The sequence below is a fragment of the Gossypium hirsutum genome, chromosome A08 (genome assembly GCF_007990345.1).
Source record: "Gossypium hirsutum isolate 1008001.06 chromosome A08, Gossypium_hirsutum_v2.1, whole genome shotgun sequence".
Taxonomy (NCBI): domain Eukaryota; kingdom Viridiplantae; phylum Streptophyta; class Magnoliopsida; order Malvales; family Malvaceae; genus Gossypium; species Gossypium hirsutum.
This window is the reverse complement of record NC_053431.1, coordinates 4,335,159-4,353,637: the sequence shown is the minus strand read 5'-3', so window position 1 is coordinate 4,353,637 and position 18,479 is coordinate 4,335,159. Positions and strand designations below refer to the sequence as shown.

General features: G+C 32.0%; 1 long non-coding RNA gene across 1 annotated transcript; it reads left to right on the top strand.

Annotated features, from left to right (window-relative positions):
• The first annotated feature begins 5,826 nt into the window (after positions 1 to 5,826).
• LOC121204894 (uncharacterized) lies at positions 5,827 to 7,200 on the top strand. Its single transcript, XR_005900043.1, has 2 exons — positions 5,827 to 6,617; positions 6,790 to 7,200. It is a non-coding gene; the product is annotated as an uncharacterized lncRNA (long non-coding RNA).
• Positions 7,201 to 18,479: the final 11,279 nt, after the last annotated feature.

The following is an 18,479-nucleotide window of genomic DNA, read 5'->3' as shown; positions in this document are numbered from 1 at the left end:
TCCACAAGCATGCTATTTGCAATTATTGGATCATGTATGCTACCTTAATCGTATAAATTTCACTTGGTACTTAAACTATTAGTAAGTTTATATTTTGGTCATTAATTTTTTTAAAAAGTTATAAAATGATCATTGAAATCTTCGAAAGTTTTTATTTAAGTCATTGGGCTTTTAAGTTTTTTTTTCTAAAAAAGTCTAACTAGTAAGCTCCAAATCACAATTCGATAATTGGTATAGTGAATCAATATCCATTAACGAGTAGAAAAATATACCTTCGATCCTATGTTGTTTCATAAAAACAAAAAAAAAATTGAACTGTAAAAGAAAATAGGAAGGAGAGCTTTCAATTGATACAAAATATAATCATTTTGTAATTTTTCAAAATTGAGCAATCAAAACAAAAATTTACTAATAGTTTAGTGGCCGAAGATATAATTTACCCAAAGTTTTTTTTTCATTACCATTTCAATGACCATTATTTGATTTGATAGAAAAAGAAAAAGATGAAAAACAAAACTGTCCTATGTTCTTTATTGTGTGTACAATATGTCAAATAGTTTTTTATGGTTCAAATTTAGTCCTAATAGTTTGGTTGAAACTTGAACCCCATCTTTCAGCCTTTCACGTGCTTACCTTCTACCAACATCCTTTAATTGGTTCATTCTTGGATTTGTCTAAGACTGCTTTTTCCTAAAATAATTAAGAATTTCCCTCTTTTTCTTCACTTCATTCAAATGAGTAGTTGTATTTTTAATTTTTTTGGTTTGGTAGGACCAAATGTATTGTCATTAATCAATCTCCATGGTTTTTTTTTTTTAAAGAATAAGCAATTATAGTCATAATTTTTATAATAAGACACTTTAATTAAAAGGAACGTTTTTAAGTATAAAAATTATCTATAGTCCATTCTCAATCCTTAAATAAGAGGATAATGCGCTTCAGCGTACTCGAACCCACATCCCCTTGCACTGATAACAATATCGATACCAACTGAATTAAGACTCAACCTTCTATTTTTAAATTAATCTCAACATTTTTAGCTTGTGTTAAATTACTCTCAATAATGTTTGAAAGTAGGACCATTTTCTTAATAAATCAATAATAATGCTAAATTTGATTGAGACTTCTCAACAATAATGGGATTACTTTTTTTTCTTCTATAAAAAAACGTTTGGATTATTCTGAAAATAGAATTTTGGATTTTTTTTTACATCCTCTTTTTTGTATTTGCATAATAAAAAAAAGGGGTAAACTATAAAAATTATCACTTTTGTTTGTCTCAAATTATATTTTACTCACTTATGTTTGAAATGTTATGTTTTAGTCACTTACGTTATCATTTTGTTACAAAGTGATCACTTTACCGTTAAACTCCATTACCTCCCTAACGACAGTCCTACGTGGCAGTCCAAATGGGTTTTAAATGTCAACTTGGATGCCTAGTTGCTAGGATAAAAATAGGTTTTTAATTAAATAAATTTAATTTGGATTGCCACATAGGATTGTCGTTAGGGAGGCAATGGAGCTTAACAGTAGAGTGACCACTTCGTAACAAAATAATAATGTAAGTGACTAAAACGTAACATTTTAAACATAAGTGACTAAAATATAAGTTGAGGCAACCAAAAGTGACTATTTTTATAGTTTACCCTAAAAAATTTTGAATTGTCAGAATTAGAAAAAAAAGTTTGTATTACAACTTTTATTTTAATGAGATAAGATAAATAATAAATTTAAGTCTTAGCGATGTTCATTTTGATTGAGGGGTCGAAAATATTTTGATTCTTATGTTTTTTTATTATAAAAATTCTTACTATAATTATATATTATAGGTAGGATGAAATCTTTTGTCAAATATAACATAATGATTTATTTGATCTTCAAACTTTATAAAAAGTCATTTTAGTCTTTCATTTAATTCATTTCTTTTAGCCTTTAAACTAGCGTTGTTTGTCAAATTACCCCAAGATGAATGAACAAATTGATGTCTATTAACTTTGCTGATTTGACATGCACGTTAGGGGTGACCAAAATCCAATTCGTTTCGAAAAACTCGATAAAATTTTCAAATTCGAGTTATTTAAGTTAATCAAGTTATTTGAATCAACTCGAATAAAAAAATAAGTTTTTCGATTTAACTCGAATGTGAATTACACAATTCGAGTTATCCAAAAATCCAAATAAGAAAAGGAAAAACTACGTCATTTTGATAAATGTTTACCTTTTCTAAAGTTAAAAGGTAAAACTATGTTGTTTTGATAAATGTTTACTAATTAAGTTAAGAGGCAAAATCATTATATTGTTTATATTGTTAAATAATTTTATACTTTGTTTCCTAGTTAAATAATCGGTTCATGTAAGCGCAACATTGAGTACAAATAATAGGATTCATTAACTCGACTCGACTTGACTCAAATTTTTTTTACTAGGTTCAATCCGATTCAAAAAAAATTCAAATTGAGTTCGGTTGCTAAAATAGGATTCGTCAACTTGACTAACTCGAAATTTTTTTACTCGATCCGACTCTACTCGATCGAATGCTCACCCCTAATGCACGTAGATTGTAACATCCCTCGCCCGTATCCGACGCTAGGATGGGGTTCGTGGTGCTACCTAACTTAAACTCAACTAACTAAACGAAACTAGGCCGTGAAATCTCAAATAATTTAAAACTTTTCTTTTCACAAACAATCTGCCCCTAACATGGGCTTACAAGCCCAGAACGTTCATCCGGGCTGGTTCGGAACCTAATCGAGAACTCATGAAAAACTTAGAAAAATTTCATGCAACAAAGCTCCACATGCCCATGTGGGTATAAAACACACGACCGTGTGCTAGGGACACGCCCGTGTTCCGAACCAGTGTCTGAAAACCTGGGCATTCTGCCAAAACCACACGGCCCAAGCACACACCCGTGCCCTATAACCGTGTCATTCACACGGCCGAGACACATGGCCGTGTCTGTTGCCCGTGTACTACTAGCATGCATACGACTTTATGACACGACATGGACACACGCCCGTGTGGACTACCCGTGTGCTAAAATGACTTTAAAAATTTAAGTTTAGGGCACAGTCATAACACACGCCCATGGGTGTGAATCGTGTGTCACCCACAGATAAGACACACGATACCACCAAATCATGACATCATCCACCGAATACTTTGACCATTTGCTTAAAATCATTCACATGGCCGGACAACACTAATAAAAAGGGTGAAATTGCCTTTAAAGCTCTCAATTAAAGTTCTTTAGCTATTTAACTCATTTAGGTACTAAAATGAAACTTTTGTCTTTTGTGCGATTTAGTCCTTTTTCGAAATTGGGCTAGAAAACCTTAAAATTAGCTCATCAAATTTTTCATGCACTAATAAAATCATACTATAACCTCATAAAAATAATAAAAATGATTTTTATAACTTCGGATTTGTGGTCCCGAGATCACTATTCCGACTAGGCCCTAAATCGGGCTGTTACATAGATGCTACGTCAACAATCAATTAATTTTTTTTAAAATTAAAAAAATTAAAAAAGTATTTAAAAATTAAACCATATTAAAATTATTTTAAAAGTTTTAAAATATTTTTTAATATTTATAAAATTAATTAATTGCTAACGTGGTATACACATAGATTGTAACGTGAATGTAATAACCAATGCAATTTTAATGGCTAAAAGAGACGAAAAATTAAATGAATGATTAAAATAACTTCTTCTTTTTTATAAAATTGGAGAACCGAATTTATCATTATTTGTTTAAATAATAAGTATAAAATTGCATGATGGTAAACTAAGAAAAGAAAATTAATTGTAAAAAAAAGGCTCTCAAGTTTCAAACTTAGGTTTCATTTTCAATCAGTTGTCCTTTTTATGCGCACAAAATCAAATAAATATATTGTTGTTTGTTTGATATGATTTTGGTTGTCTTTTTATTTGAAATTAAATCACCAAAATATATTCATTAAATCAAATAAATATTTTTTGTTTGTTTGTTATGATTAGATTTACAAATATCTAAATATCCTCTTATTTGTGTTAAATTATAAAGTAAAATTTTAAAAGTTAAATATATTTTAAGTAAAGTTTTTAAAATTGAAATGGTGGTCGAATTGATCAGGTCACTGGTTCATATGGTTCGATTAAATGAATCATTAAAAATATAAAAATAAAGATATTTTTTTTAACAAAAACAATTCAATCGATTTTTTTAGCCTATACTGATTCATAGGTCAACTAGTTTGATACCTCTCTTCGGGCTGATACTCCAAAGTGACCTGTTTAGTTGGTTCAAACAACCATAACTCTAAGTCTCTACATTTCGTAAATTTAGAATTTAGTCCTCTAATTTTTATTTTATAAAGTTTAATCTATCAATTTTATGGATTTAAAAATTTATTTTCAAATTATATATAACTTCGTAATATTTTAATTGAAAACTTAGCTATATTAACTATTTAAATTAATTAATAAAAATATAAAAATATAAAAATCAAATTATATTAGAAATTAAAATATAAGAATTAAATAATTTTTCATAAAATGAAAAAAAAGCAGTGGGTGTGTGCCACGTGTATGTCCAAAGGACATTTCTTTAACATATAGGTATAAATTAATATAAAAACAAAGTTTATGATTGCATTTTTAGAGAGAAAATTCATATGAGACAATATTTTTGGGAAGAGCAACCGCAAACTTTGAAAAGATTAATTTTTCATAGATTATAAAACGAATATGAAACATATATTGGTTGTACAAAAATAAAAGTCTAATATACTTTTTATATATTTAAAATTTAGTCTTTATACTTTTATTTCAAGAAATTTAGTCAATATACTTTTCATATTTAAAAATATAAGTCCAATTGTCAATATTGTTAAATTTTTTTCATAAAATTCATATTCATTATAATATTATTTTTTGTTGTATGACTATCAAGTGAATCTTTTTTATTTAAAAAATAAAACACCAATCAATTTAATAAATTTTTTTTAAAAGTATCAATTTTAAAATTAAAAAAGAAAAACTAAAATCATAAAAATAAAAACAAACGAACTGAATTTCAACGGTACAAAAAGCAGTGAAACTTGACGCATATTTTAATCATATAGAAAATACTGTGGTGCAATCTATATAAGATAATTATTTAGTACACCCTTAAATTGAAAATTTTTCACCATTACCTCTTTAAAATTTTAAATTTTTAAAAATATATTTTGGTCCCCTTAAAAATATAAAAATTAATCCTTTAAAAATTATAAAAATATAGTTTATTAAAATGGTGGGATTATATTTTCTCTACTGTAAAAATTACAATTTAATTTCGACCCCTCTAAAGATAATTTCTAGCTTCGCCCGTGAAAATTTTGAACTCCACCAATAAAATTAAAATTTTATCATTTGTTGTTAAATTATTTTTAAAAATTAAATAAAAACATAAGGTAAAATGTCAACCTACATGTAAAATTTAAAAAAAATCTACCAAATAATTACCCGTAGCCAATAAAATATAAGTTGAATCTTAGTTTCACGTGCTTGCCTTCTACCAAACTAATATATATATATGATTATGTCCACAATTTGTTTTATTTAATTTGTAACGTGCACAAAATCCATACTACCAATGAAAGTCGTCCCAACAGATTCACAAGCATGAAAATGGATAAAGTCGTCCACAATTTGTATAAATATTTCATGTGTTTTGCATAGTATTGTAATTTAATTTAGGTTAAAATAGGTCATAGCTCCTTGTATTCTTTATCAATTTTAATTTTAGTCCTTATACATTTTTTAGTAATTTAGTTTTTCTACTTTTCAGATTTTAAAATTTAGGTTCTAACAATAAAAGTATAGAGACTATATTTCAAATTTATTGGAATGAGTTTTTTTTTTCTTTTGCGATGTGTTTTTCTCTTTCTTATGTTGGGTGTGTTTGTACTTCTTTTTTTTACAACTGCGATTCAAACCCGGGCTATTTTTGGGAAGGTGAACACCCAACCAATATAAGCCACAACTTAGGGTTCAAGTTTGTAACACCCCAAAATTTTTTGTTTATTCTGGTAATGGAATAGTGAATTTGCAAGAAATTTAAGAAATTTATTAGATAAAATAGTTCTTATAGAAATAAAGTTGATTTGGAAACGATAGGCTATATATGTTAAGTGTGTGTTTGATAGTTTTGTGTATGTTTTAAGTGATGCATGACCATTCATTGAAGTTGTTAGTTACAATTATCATGATGAATATGTTTGTGATTGTAGTGAAAACAACTTTGACATGGTAGGTGAATAAGGACTTGAATATGTTTGATTGTTGAATGGTTAAATATATGAATTGTTTGTCATGATCTTGGTTTGATGACTATATTCTTGTGTAAGGTTGAATGAATAACTTGGGAATGGTTTGAAGTTCATTGAATTAGGTACCAAAGGTGGATTTTTCCAAAACAGGGGCAACATCTCGATCGCAGGCTTCTTGACATCGCAACATCATCATCTCAGAGAGTGATGTCGCGATGAGTATATGCATGTCGTCTCGATGTTAGTCAAGGGATTTTTAAAACTTTACGATTTGGCCCTAATTCAAGTGTGGACTAGTATAAGAGTATTCTTAAGCCTGTGTAAGTCTCGAAATTGATTGAATATAATACCATATGTCTGTCTTGTATGCATTGATAAGTGTCAAAAGTAATATGTTTTAATCAAGTTCTTAATGTGTTTTTGGATGATTAATCAATGCAAAATGGTGAATTTTATGCTCCTAATACTTGAAAGTCATGTTTCTATAATTAGGAGAGCATATGGGAGCGAAAACGAAGCGAAAATCGAACAATTGGAGCAGATTTCAGGAACTACATGGGTTGGACACACAGCCGTGTGGATTTCGCGATTCGCATATTCCAAATAAGCGGAAAAATGCAATTTTTAGGTTTTTCAGGCATTTTAAGACATATAAATACCAAATATAAGAAGAGAAAAGTGGGGCCGATAGAGAGCATTGAAGAAATAACTCAGAAAACACCATTGAAGTCAACTCTGAAGCATATTTCCATCAAGATTGAAGATCTCCTTTTAATTTCTTTGAATTTTATTATGAGTTTCTTTATTTCTAGCAGTTATACTAACTTTGAGATTCTTTTATTCGTGATTATGAACTAATTTTCTAAATGCCCAGAGGAGATGAAACCTATAATGAATTCTGTCTTTTGATTTCTATTTTACACAATAAATACTTGAATCTTGTTCTCATTTATGTATGCTTAGTTCATGATTTAATATTTTCCTGATTACTAATTCATGTTTGATGTGCTTAATTTAGAGGAAGAATAGACCCTGTTTAAGAGTAGATCTAACACAATTGAGTGGAGTTACATGTAATTCTAGAAATAGGACGACATAAATCCACCGGATTAGAGTCAAATATAATAGGGGAATTCATAAATAGAGTTAATACGATAATAGGGGTTTTAATTAGAAAGCAATTTCAATTAATCAACCTAGAGTCAGTTGCTTTTAGTCTTAAAGAGAGATATTAGCATAATTTAGGGATTTCTACGGATCAAGATATTAAGTGAATAAATTGTTTAATTCAGATTGATAATGACAGATGCAATCTAGGTGGATTCTTTCCCGGGTATTGTTTCACTTGTTTGTAATTATTCGATTATTTTCCTGATTTGTTCTTTGCCTAATTCTTAGTTAATTAATTTAGTTAATTTTAGTTTAATTCAATTAATTCAATTTGTCAATTAAATAATAGAAAGACGGTAATTACTAGCACTTTTAGTCTTCGTGGGAACAATATATTTGCTCACCGTAGCTATATTATTTATCGATAAGTGCACTTGCCTTTATCGTATTTTTAGTTGGTTTCGTGGACATCAAGTTTTTGGCGTCATTTCTGGGGACATCATGTATTTAAAAGTATTATACATGAATTGGATGTTTATTTCATTGTGGTTACTTTAATAACTAATGTAACATTCTGTAGCTTAAACTTGACCATTGGGTCAGGTAAGAAGTGTTACAAATGGGGCAATCACTACAGGAAAATAGACTTTTAGCGGCGCTTTTTTTAGCCTTTAGCGGCGCTTATAAGCGCCCCTAAAACTTTTAGCGGCGCTTTCTAAAACGCCGCAAAAAATGCAACTATAGGTAACGCCACAAAATTTTATGGCGTTTATTGAAAAAACGCCGCTAAAAGTCATGATTTTTAGCGGCCTTTCTAAAACGCCGCAAAAAATGCCGCTATAGGTAACGCCCCAAAATTTTATAGCGTTTATTGAAAAAACGCCGCTAAAAGTCACAATTTTTAGCGGCGTTTGTGGTAAAAGCGCCGCTAAAAGCACGACTTTTAAAGGCGTTTGTGGGTGAAGCGTCGCTAAAAGTCATGGCTTTTAGCGGCGTTTGTGGGTAAAGCGCCGCTAAAAGTCACGACTTTTAGCGGCGCTTTTTTCAAATGCCGCTAATTTTTGCAAATTTGCAATATTTTTTTTCACCAATATCCAGCCCTTCCTGCATTAAAATCCAACCAAATACAACAAATATATTATAAAATGCAGCCAAAAACAGCAAATTTAGCATAAAAAATAGAACCAAAAACATTAATTCTAAATGATACTTCAATTTTAACGAAAGATATATGATATAATTAATAAATAAAGTATAATTTAAAATATTTTTACAATAATGTTAAACGTAACAAAACTTAAAAACATTCTTACAATAAGAAAACTAATGTCTAAGATGGCGACTTTTGCGATTGCTGAAACATATGCATCATCTGCTGAAGCTGTAGCTGGAGGTCATCGTACTTTTTGCTCTGCTCTGCTACCATCGCTCGTGCCTCTGCCTCTCTCGCTGCAGCCGCTGCCTCCCTCTCTGCTGCCTCCGCTCTAAGTTATTGCTGGAGTTCTTCATATTTTCGTTCAACCTCGGCAATTTGCTCAACCGTGTTCGCTTGCATCTGAGCTATCTGGTCTCTTAACCTCTGAACTTCAGCTTGAGCTTGACTTCCGGAAGGCATGTATTGCTGGGAGCCGGATCCAAAATATTTGGTCAGGGTAACACCAGATCCTTGAAATCGAACCCGACCGTACCTTTCAGGACCCAAAACTTCAGTGATAATTCTGTTATCAATGTTCTCAAGATTAACAAAACTATCACTCGAAGCAATCGCTTCATATTCCGCCTTCTTCTCCTTTAGTTTCTCCTAAAAAATCAATTAAAAAGTTATAAACGAAATATATAATAAAAAGGAATGCAACATAACTTAACATTATTTAAAACTACTAATGATGAATTGAATTAAACAATTATAATTAAAGATTATAAATATTTAGAATAAATCAAATATTATTAAGTAAATATACCATAATTTCTCCAGCTTCGGATGTCATAGGAGATCCATCTTTCTTCCTATGCATAATCTCAAAAAGCTAAAGGCGTCCAACTTTTTGTCTGGATTTGACTTCCTACAATATAGTAGTAAGAATATTATTTAATAATAGAAAGTTATTAATATTTGAAAGAATTAATAAGTTCATAATACCACGGCCTCAGCTACGGAAGCAAAACTTCTCGACCCTGCCGTGTGCGTGAATTTTTGTTTTTGCCTGCTGCTTGTTCCAACTCGCTCACAGTCCTACATAATAAAATTATTATTACGTATATAGTAAACACTATATATAAGAGTTTGAAAATACGCAATACCTCTCCTTTCTTTGAATTCCAAAATCTAACCGCATCTTCCCATTGATACCTCAGCATTCCCGGCGGAACATTTCTCAATTTTTCCTCGAGGCTTATCTCTTTCTTAAAATATTGTTTCTTTAAAGTGCTTTTATTGTCTCTCCATCTTTTACCTAATGCCTTATTGATATAATCATCGAAGACTTCTAAAGCAAATCTCTCCTAAAAAAACATAAGTTTAGAATGTAAATATGAATGAAACTTAAACCAAAGTATTATAAATTGCATTCACATTTTGTTACCTTAATATTAGCGAGAGCCTGATTTTTGTTACTATCAGGCATGTGATGCCATGATTCGTAGTTGATGGGCAACATATTTGCATTTCATGCTAAAATGCCTAAATACCCTGCTAAAAGTCGAGCTTCAGATCCAACAGGCTGACCATGAGTATTTCTACTTACTTTAACACGCTCGACACGATCTAAGTCGTATAAATCTCTAAGCAGCGTACGTCCTCAAACTCTGCGCGTCCCACCACTTTCAGCTGAAAAATGATATACTATTATTATATTAAAATTGACAAATAATTCAATAATAAAAGTCAACACATGTAAAATGAACATAACATTACTTTGAAATTCTTCAGGCTCATCAAGTGTCTCCGGCATATTCGAAGATCCAACAACTGTCTGCTGTTCACTATTTCCTTCTTCCGAATTTGGAGTATTCTGGACAATACTTAAATCTTGTAATCTTCTTCTACGCATTTTTCCTGCAATACACATAAAATAGTTAAAGTTTTAGTAACAAATTACAACAATAGTAGTACATATAAAATAGTTAAATTATATAACATGACAAAGATTAAAATTATAATATTACATATAATTAAAAAATTGTAAAATCTTACTACATCATTATTCGTAAATATCTTCATCCGCATCATGTCGAGCCCATTGATGTTGTGTATTAGTACTATGGATATTTTCATCTAAGTTTTGTTCTGAAAAAGGTAATGTTTCTGATCTTTCGACGATGTCATCTCTACTTCCATTACCCATGTCAAACAAGTCTCTAGGGGTGTTCCGGAGTACAACATACCAACCCTCATCAGTTGGATCTTTCGAATAAAAAACCTGTTTCACTTGAGAGGAGAATACATATGGCTCGTCCATCAATTGTTGTCCAGTGTGAATCAAGCGAGAGAAATTCAACATTGTAAAACCAAATTGATCTTCTTTAATTCCTCGAGCAGTATTAACATCAGCCCAATCACACCGAAATAATACAACTTTCCATCTGCCATAGTAATCCAACTCAATAATGTCGGTAAGAAGTCCGTAATACTCCACATTACCCTCAACCGGATTACTGTCCCTAGCACTAGCATAACTTGTAATTGAAGAATTAACAATAACTCCACAATTTTGAGTTCTCCTCATTCTCTCACGATACTTTGTATGAAATCTGTATCCATTGATGAGGAAGGCACTAAATCTTTTTATTATTCTGTTCGGACCTTGGGAAAGCCATTTAACTTCGTCATTGACGTCCTTTCCACTCCAAACCTATTGAATCGAAAGTAAATTGAATAATTAACTAAATTTCGGGATTATATGTAACTTATTAACTTTAGTTACATACTGTTTGACTTAACCATTCATGAAAAGATTCTGTGAATAACTTATTAATCTCTCGATGTTGCAATCTTCGAGAGCGTGCACGAGATCTCAAAATTTGTTTGTACTCACTATGTTAAAAACAAGTGTAATTGGTTAGAAGATAAACAAATCAAAACGACGAATATGTTAGGAAATTTTAGAACTTACTTGCGTAACGGTTCAACTAAATCGTGGTGAAAAAGTACATATCGATGTGCTTGTATCCACGATATATCATCTAATTCTGCAATTTCAACTTTGCCGATTGGTTCTCCATAACTTTGGAATAAATAAGTTTCGGCCAAGTTATGATCATTGAGCCCAGCATTTCTATTTGGTCTATTCAATCGTGTTTCAACATCTTTTAAATATCTAGAACAGAATGCCATGCACTCCTCTGCCAAGTAGCCTTCAGCAATTGATCCTTTTGGATAACGCTTATTGCGACAATAAGATTTCAATTTGCTTAGGAACCTAAATACGATATACAATATTTATCAAAAGTTGTAACTAAATGTATAGACACGAATAAATAAATACTTGACAAATAAATTAGCACATTTCTATTGGATACATCCATCGATAAAAAACCGGTCCACCAAGTATTACTTCGTGAGGGAGATGGATTACCAAGTACACTATAATAGTGAAGAAGGAAGGTGGAAAGATCTTCTCCAAATTGCATAAAGTCAAAGCAACTCGATCCTGTACTTTCTTAAGTTCTTCAACATCCAAAACTTTGCCACAAATAGCTTTCATTATATTGGATAGTTCAATTATACAGGACGCCACATTTTTTGACATGCAGCACTGTAAAGCAACTGGGAGTAAATCTTGCATCAAGATGTGGTAATCATGTGATTTTAATGAATATAATCTTCGATCTTTAAGACTCACACATCGAGATATATTTGACGCATACGCATCTGGGACCTTTATATCCTTCAACACCATACAAAACACCTCTTTCTCTGCCTTTGACATTGAAAAAATAGAATGCGGCAACCGATATTTCCCATTCGGAAGTACTTGAGGATGAAGATCACGCCGAATTCTCATGTCAACTAAATCAAGTCGACTCTGAAAATTGTCTTTTGATTTTCCATCAACATTCAAAATTGTCCCAATTATGTTCTCGCAGGCATTCTTTTCAATATGCATGACATCAAGATTGTGGCGTAAAATATTATGCTCCCAATAAGACAACTAAAAAAAATACTTCTTTTTTTCCACAAGTCTGCCTCATTAGGATCATCCTCTTCGTCAGATTCATCATCAGATTCATCCCTCGATCTTCTCTTTGATTGCGTGTTAGGTGGTTGATTTATCTTCCCATAACTGAAGTTGATATCTTTTAACATAAACAAGATTTCAAATCCAACGGTCTGCTGAGGAGCTCCTCTATACTCTTCAGTACCTTCAAATAGAGTCCTCTGAAATCTAAATTTATGATTTCCATCTAACCACCGACGATGGCCCATGTAAAAAAACTTCTTTCCATTGTACAACCACTTCGAACAAGTTTGCGCAGCACAACAAGGACAAGCATAACGTCCTTTAGTACTCCAACCCGATAAATTAGCATAAGTCGGGAAATCATTAATTGTCCACAATAAAGCTGCACGTAAATAAAAGTTCTCTTTTCTTAATACATCATATGTCTCAACACCCTACCATAATTATTTTAACTCTTCAATAAGTGGCTGCAAATAGATGTCAATATCATTTCCGGGACCTTTCTCTCCAGGAATAATCATTGATAAAATAAACGAAGATTGCTTCATGCAAATCCATGGAGGCAAATTGTAAGGAACAAGCACTACAGGCCAAGTACTACACGAAGTACTCATGATTTTAAATGGATTAAAGCCATCAGCTGCTAGCCCAAGCCTCACATTTCGAGGATCACTTGCAAAGCTTGAAAATTTCATGTCAAATGATTTCCAAGCTAAAGAATCCGCAGGATGTCTTAACAATCCATCATCGGTCCGTTGATCATTATGCCACCTCATAGATTCGGTCGTCTTTGACGACATGAAAAGCCTTTGAAGTCTTGGTATTAGGGGAAAGTATCGCAAAACCTTGACTGGTTTCTTTCTTAACTGTGTCCCACCTTCATCTACATTCACATCTTCTGTATTCTCATTCATCCAACGAGACTTGCCGCAAACATTACAACACTGTTGGTTCTTTTGATCACCCCAATACAACATGCAGTCATTTGGGCAACTATGAATTTTATCGTACCCAAGTCCCAAATCTTTTATTAGTCTCTTCATATCTTGACAAGATTGGAGGATTTTTACAAAAGGAAACATCTCTCTCAGAAACTCTAGCAGCATTGTAAAACAATTTCCAGTCCACCCTCCCAAACATTTTAAGTGAAATAAACGAATACAGAAGGACAATTTTGAATATTTTGATCCCTCGTAAAGTTCTTCGTTCATTTCATTAAGTAAATTGTAGAACTTCGCCGCTTCTTCATTTGGCTCCTCATAAGGTGCACTTGTTCCCGTTTCGCCAAAAACATTTCCACCATTATTACAATCATTGGATGCAAAAAAGTCAGGTGGAAACGATTGCTCACCATGGCTGTGCATATTAAATGCATCCCGCAACATACCTTCCATGTCATCTTGTCTAACATACTGATGGTAATCAGTATCAGGATAAGTCAGATTAATCGTTGAAGAAGTTCCACTAGATGTACACTCTCCATGGAAAATCCATTTTTTATACCCCCGAATAAAGCCATCAACAATTAGATGTTCGTAGACAACTTCACGAGTATGCCAATTGATGTTGCCACACTTCTTACACGGGCAAAGAATCATATTCTCTTGGCTTGCATTTTGAAATGCAAAATTCAGAAAAGTTTGTACTCTATTTCGATAGGCGTTGCTTACCCTTGACAATTTCATCCAACTCCTATCCATTTCGTAGTTCTTGAATTCTAAAGTTGACAATTAATTACACAGGTAAGCTGTTTATTATGTAAGTCTTGATATGATATATTTTTATGTTTTATGTAAGTTATGTAGATTATGTAAGTTATGGAATTTGAACTTTAAACTATATGCTTTTAAGGAAATTATTAGATTACACTACATGTATTAGTTAAGTTATGTAAGTTGTTATGTACGTTATGTGAGTTATGTAAATTATGTAAGTTATGTGAGTTATGTAAGTTGTTATGTAAATTATGTAAGTTATATGAGTTATGTAAGTTATGTAATTTATTTAAGTAATGATCAATATTAATACTATTTTGATAAAAATTAGTTATAACTTTTAAAGACATTTAAAATTATTAAATATTAAAATCAAACATTATTAATATAAAAAATAGTAATTTGAAGTCTTTTTGAATTTTTTAATATTCATCATACGTGGCGTTGTTACACCTAGGGAGGATCGATTATATCTTACAGCTCGATATAAGGCAACCCATCAGGTTTCCAGCCTATATACTTTGAATCTTTAAAATATTTAAAATAAGGTTGGAGAGAAGGTCAGCTATTGTTGTAATTTTAATGGACAAGCAAGCTGCATGGTAATAAATATTCAATAGTAAATGAGCTCGATAGAACTTTTTTCAAGTCTTTTTGAATTTTTTAAGATTCATCATACGTGGCGTTGTTACACCTAGAGAGGATCCATTATATCTTAAAGCTCGATATAAGGCAACCCGTCAAGTTTCCAGCCTATATACTTTGAATCTTTAAAATATTTAAAATAAGGTTGGAGAGAAGGTCAGCTATTGTTGTAATTTTAATGGACAAGCAAGCTACATGGTAATAAAATTAATTCATACTTATTCATACTTAAGTTGAATCAAATAATAATTAAGTTGAACCAAATATAAAAACTTATTCATACTTCAAATAATAATTAAGCTACAAGAATCAGGTCTGGTTCAAGTTTATTTAAAGGGCTGCATTTCATACATTTAAAGGGTTGCAATTCATACATTTGATTAATGTTATGAAATAAAGGGTGTGCTTGTTTTTCTATCCCATAAAGGATATCCCACATGCGCATATTACTGTAAGTTGAACTATACCTCATGGTTAAGTAAGCAAAATTGTACAAACACATACAAGCATATCTAAATAACCAAATTTCACTTGCAACATAACCAATTCATACATTGCTCACTTGACTAACATTAATCATTTTTCATGTCATTTAGCCAAATCAAAACATGTCAATTTCATATGTTATAAATCATGCTGAAATTTCATATACACAAGTAAATCAATTTATATATATTCGGTCATTTAATATGACTTCAATATAACAGTTAAAACATATTCATTCTTGCCATCGTAAACCAAACATAAATAGTCAAATATCATAGCTGAACATACAATAACATATATATATATATAACAATTTGACATTTACATCCCAAATCACCAAAATTCATGACATAAGTACATATGTATTTATTTATCTATCATCAACCAAATATAACATCTCATCACTGCCATTTCCCAAACTAATAAATAAACAAATTACAGTCAAAATGTAATTCAATAATAAACCATACCCAAAACACATCCAACAACCATACTTAATTCACTTGAGTCGAATTATAACAACCACAAATGCATATCATACCAATTAACAATCTTACCAAGATGAGCTAATTATAAACCATACTTATCATTACTTCATACCAAATCATATATCTAAGTAAAATGATTTTTTTTCAAAATCATCATGATGAAACTATTATTTATGCGAATTTTAAACTAAAACGTACCTTAATAATTTCAACAAGCTGGTCTACTTCACTCTCACCAGGAAACAGAGGCTGGAGTCAGAAAAATAGTATTTGTTAAGTAATTTAAAGGAAAAATGCATAGAAATAAGTTAAGTAATTTGGCAACGAAACATGTACCTAGAACAGATGTCAATGGCTGTGGTGTATTTATTTGCAACAACTATTAATTTAGGTGCTGGACAGTACCTAGATCAGATGTAAGAAAAAAACAAAAATTGCTTTATGTATTCGGATATTTTCATAAGTTCTAAGAATTAAAAGCTCAAAAAGAATCCATAGATTCACAATAATATAGCTAAACATCATGTACCAGACAACTGAATGACAGACTGAAAGATGAAGCATATGATTTGTGACAGCCCAAAGTTGACCCTAGTCGGGAAGTGGTTTCGGGACCGCTAAACCGAGTCACCGAAATGTTTGAATGTGATACTTATTGTGTAGAATATGTAATTATTAATGTGTGAAAATTTCAAGCTTCAATTTGGTTGATTTCATGTGAATTTAGTCAATAGGACTTATGTGAGAAAATTCTAAAATGTGATAGGTCAATGTGTGAGGACCTATTAGTGCATGTGGACAAAGGGGGGGACTTGCATGTCAAATTCCCCCCCCTAATGAGTAGTGGCCGGCCATGACAAGGAATGATGGGCAAAACATGTCATGAAACATGTTTTGTTAGTGGAAGAATAAAATAAGGAGTATGGGTAATAAAGAAATGGAAAACAAAAGAAAAAAAATGTGTGTGTAGTGTTTGTCCCCCCCATTGCCGTGAGCTAAAGAAGAGAAAGGGGGAATTTTGTTCATCCTTTTCTCATCTTCATGCTTGCCAAAACTAGAAAGAAAAACAAAGAAAAATTTTCTCATCCTTTGGTTCATCCTTGGCCAAAAATTTTAAGGAGGAAAGAAGAAGAAAGGTGAAGAGATTCGGCCATGCATGTAGCTAGGCTAAGGTATGTTTGATGATGTTCCATGAGAGGCATGCATGTTTTAGTTGTTAGCTTGAGTTCTACCTAACCCATGGTCTAAATCTTGCTATGTGATGGAAATGGCACTTGACCATGGATGCATCATTCTTGGTTGATGTTTGATGTTGTGGTGATGAGGCATGAGGATGAGTTAAGATTCGGCCTAGGTGGAGGTTGTGTTAATGCCATTGCATGCAAAATATGAAGCTTGTTAATGATGCATGTGATGATGGCTTGATGATTCTTGAACCTCCTTTTTAGCATTTTTGTGTGAGCACATATGTGCATTGGTTGCTAAATGGAGAAGAATCGGCTAGCAAGATGTGTGCTAAGGCCGAATGTAACTTTGCATGTTAATGAGCAATGCATGTGTTAAATTGATGTAAAGGGGGAGGATGCTTTACTAGTGTGTATATGTGTGTATTAAGTGTTGAAATCGACCCCAAAAATGGACATGCATATTCGGCCAAGGGCAAAGAAATTAGCTAATATGTTGTGTTGATGCATGATTTTTGCATGTATGAGACTTTAATGTCTAATGTATAAATATGGGCTAAGTGCCTTGTGTTCATCTTTTGATGCCTAAATGATGAAATCAATTTATTTGTTTGATTAAGCTCAAGAGCAAAGGGGAAATAAAACCGATAAAGGGAAGGAAAAAGTGGTTGAATAGCTAGCGGAATCGTTCGACAACACCCGAGGTAAGTTCTTGAGTAAGAGAGCTTAAATTTCGATGTGATTAAATCATGCTCTATGTGTGGCTATTGAGCCGAATGTGCAAGGACAATATGTGCCTTGTGTTTGAGTTTCGTAAACGAAAATGAAATATGAATGTACCATGAATTATTGTTAGATGTGCATGATTAATTGAATGCTGTCCGGGCTAAGTCCCGAAGGCTTTGTGCTAAGCGAATATATCCGGACTAAGATCCGAAGGCCTTTGTGCGAGATACTAAATCCGGGTTAAGTCCCGAGGGCATTCGTGTGAGTTATTAAAGCCGGGTTAAGTCCCGAAGGCATTCGTGCGAGTTGTTAAATCCGGGTTACGTCCCGAAGGCATGGTGTGAGTTACTAAAACCGGGCTATGTCCCGAAGGCATTTGAACGAGGAGCTATATCCGGTTAAATCCCGAAGGTACGTGATTTGGTAATGAATGAGCTTGCTGTAAAATTCCAGCGAATACTCGAAAAACATCCCAATATGGGGATATGTTACGTATGTGTTGAATTAAATCGAGCCCTTACAAATAAATGTTCGCTCAGTTGATAAACGAGCTATCGGCCTTCGGCTAAGTTAGTCTATTGTGTATGTGCATAAGGGTTGTTAATGTTGTGAAGCAAGTTTAATATCGATAAATTGCGTATTATGAAA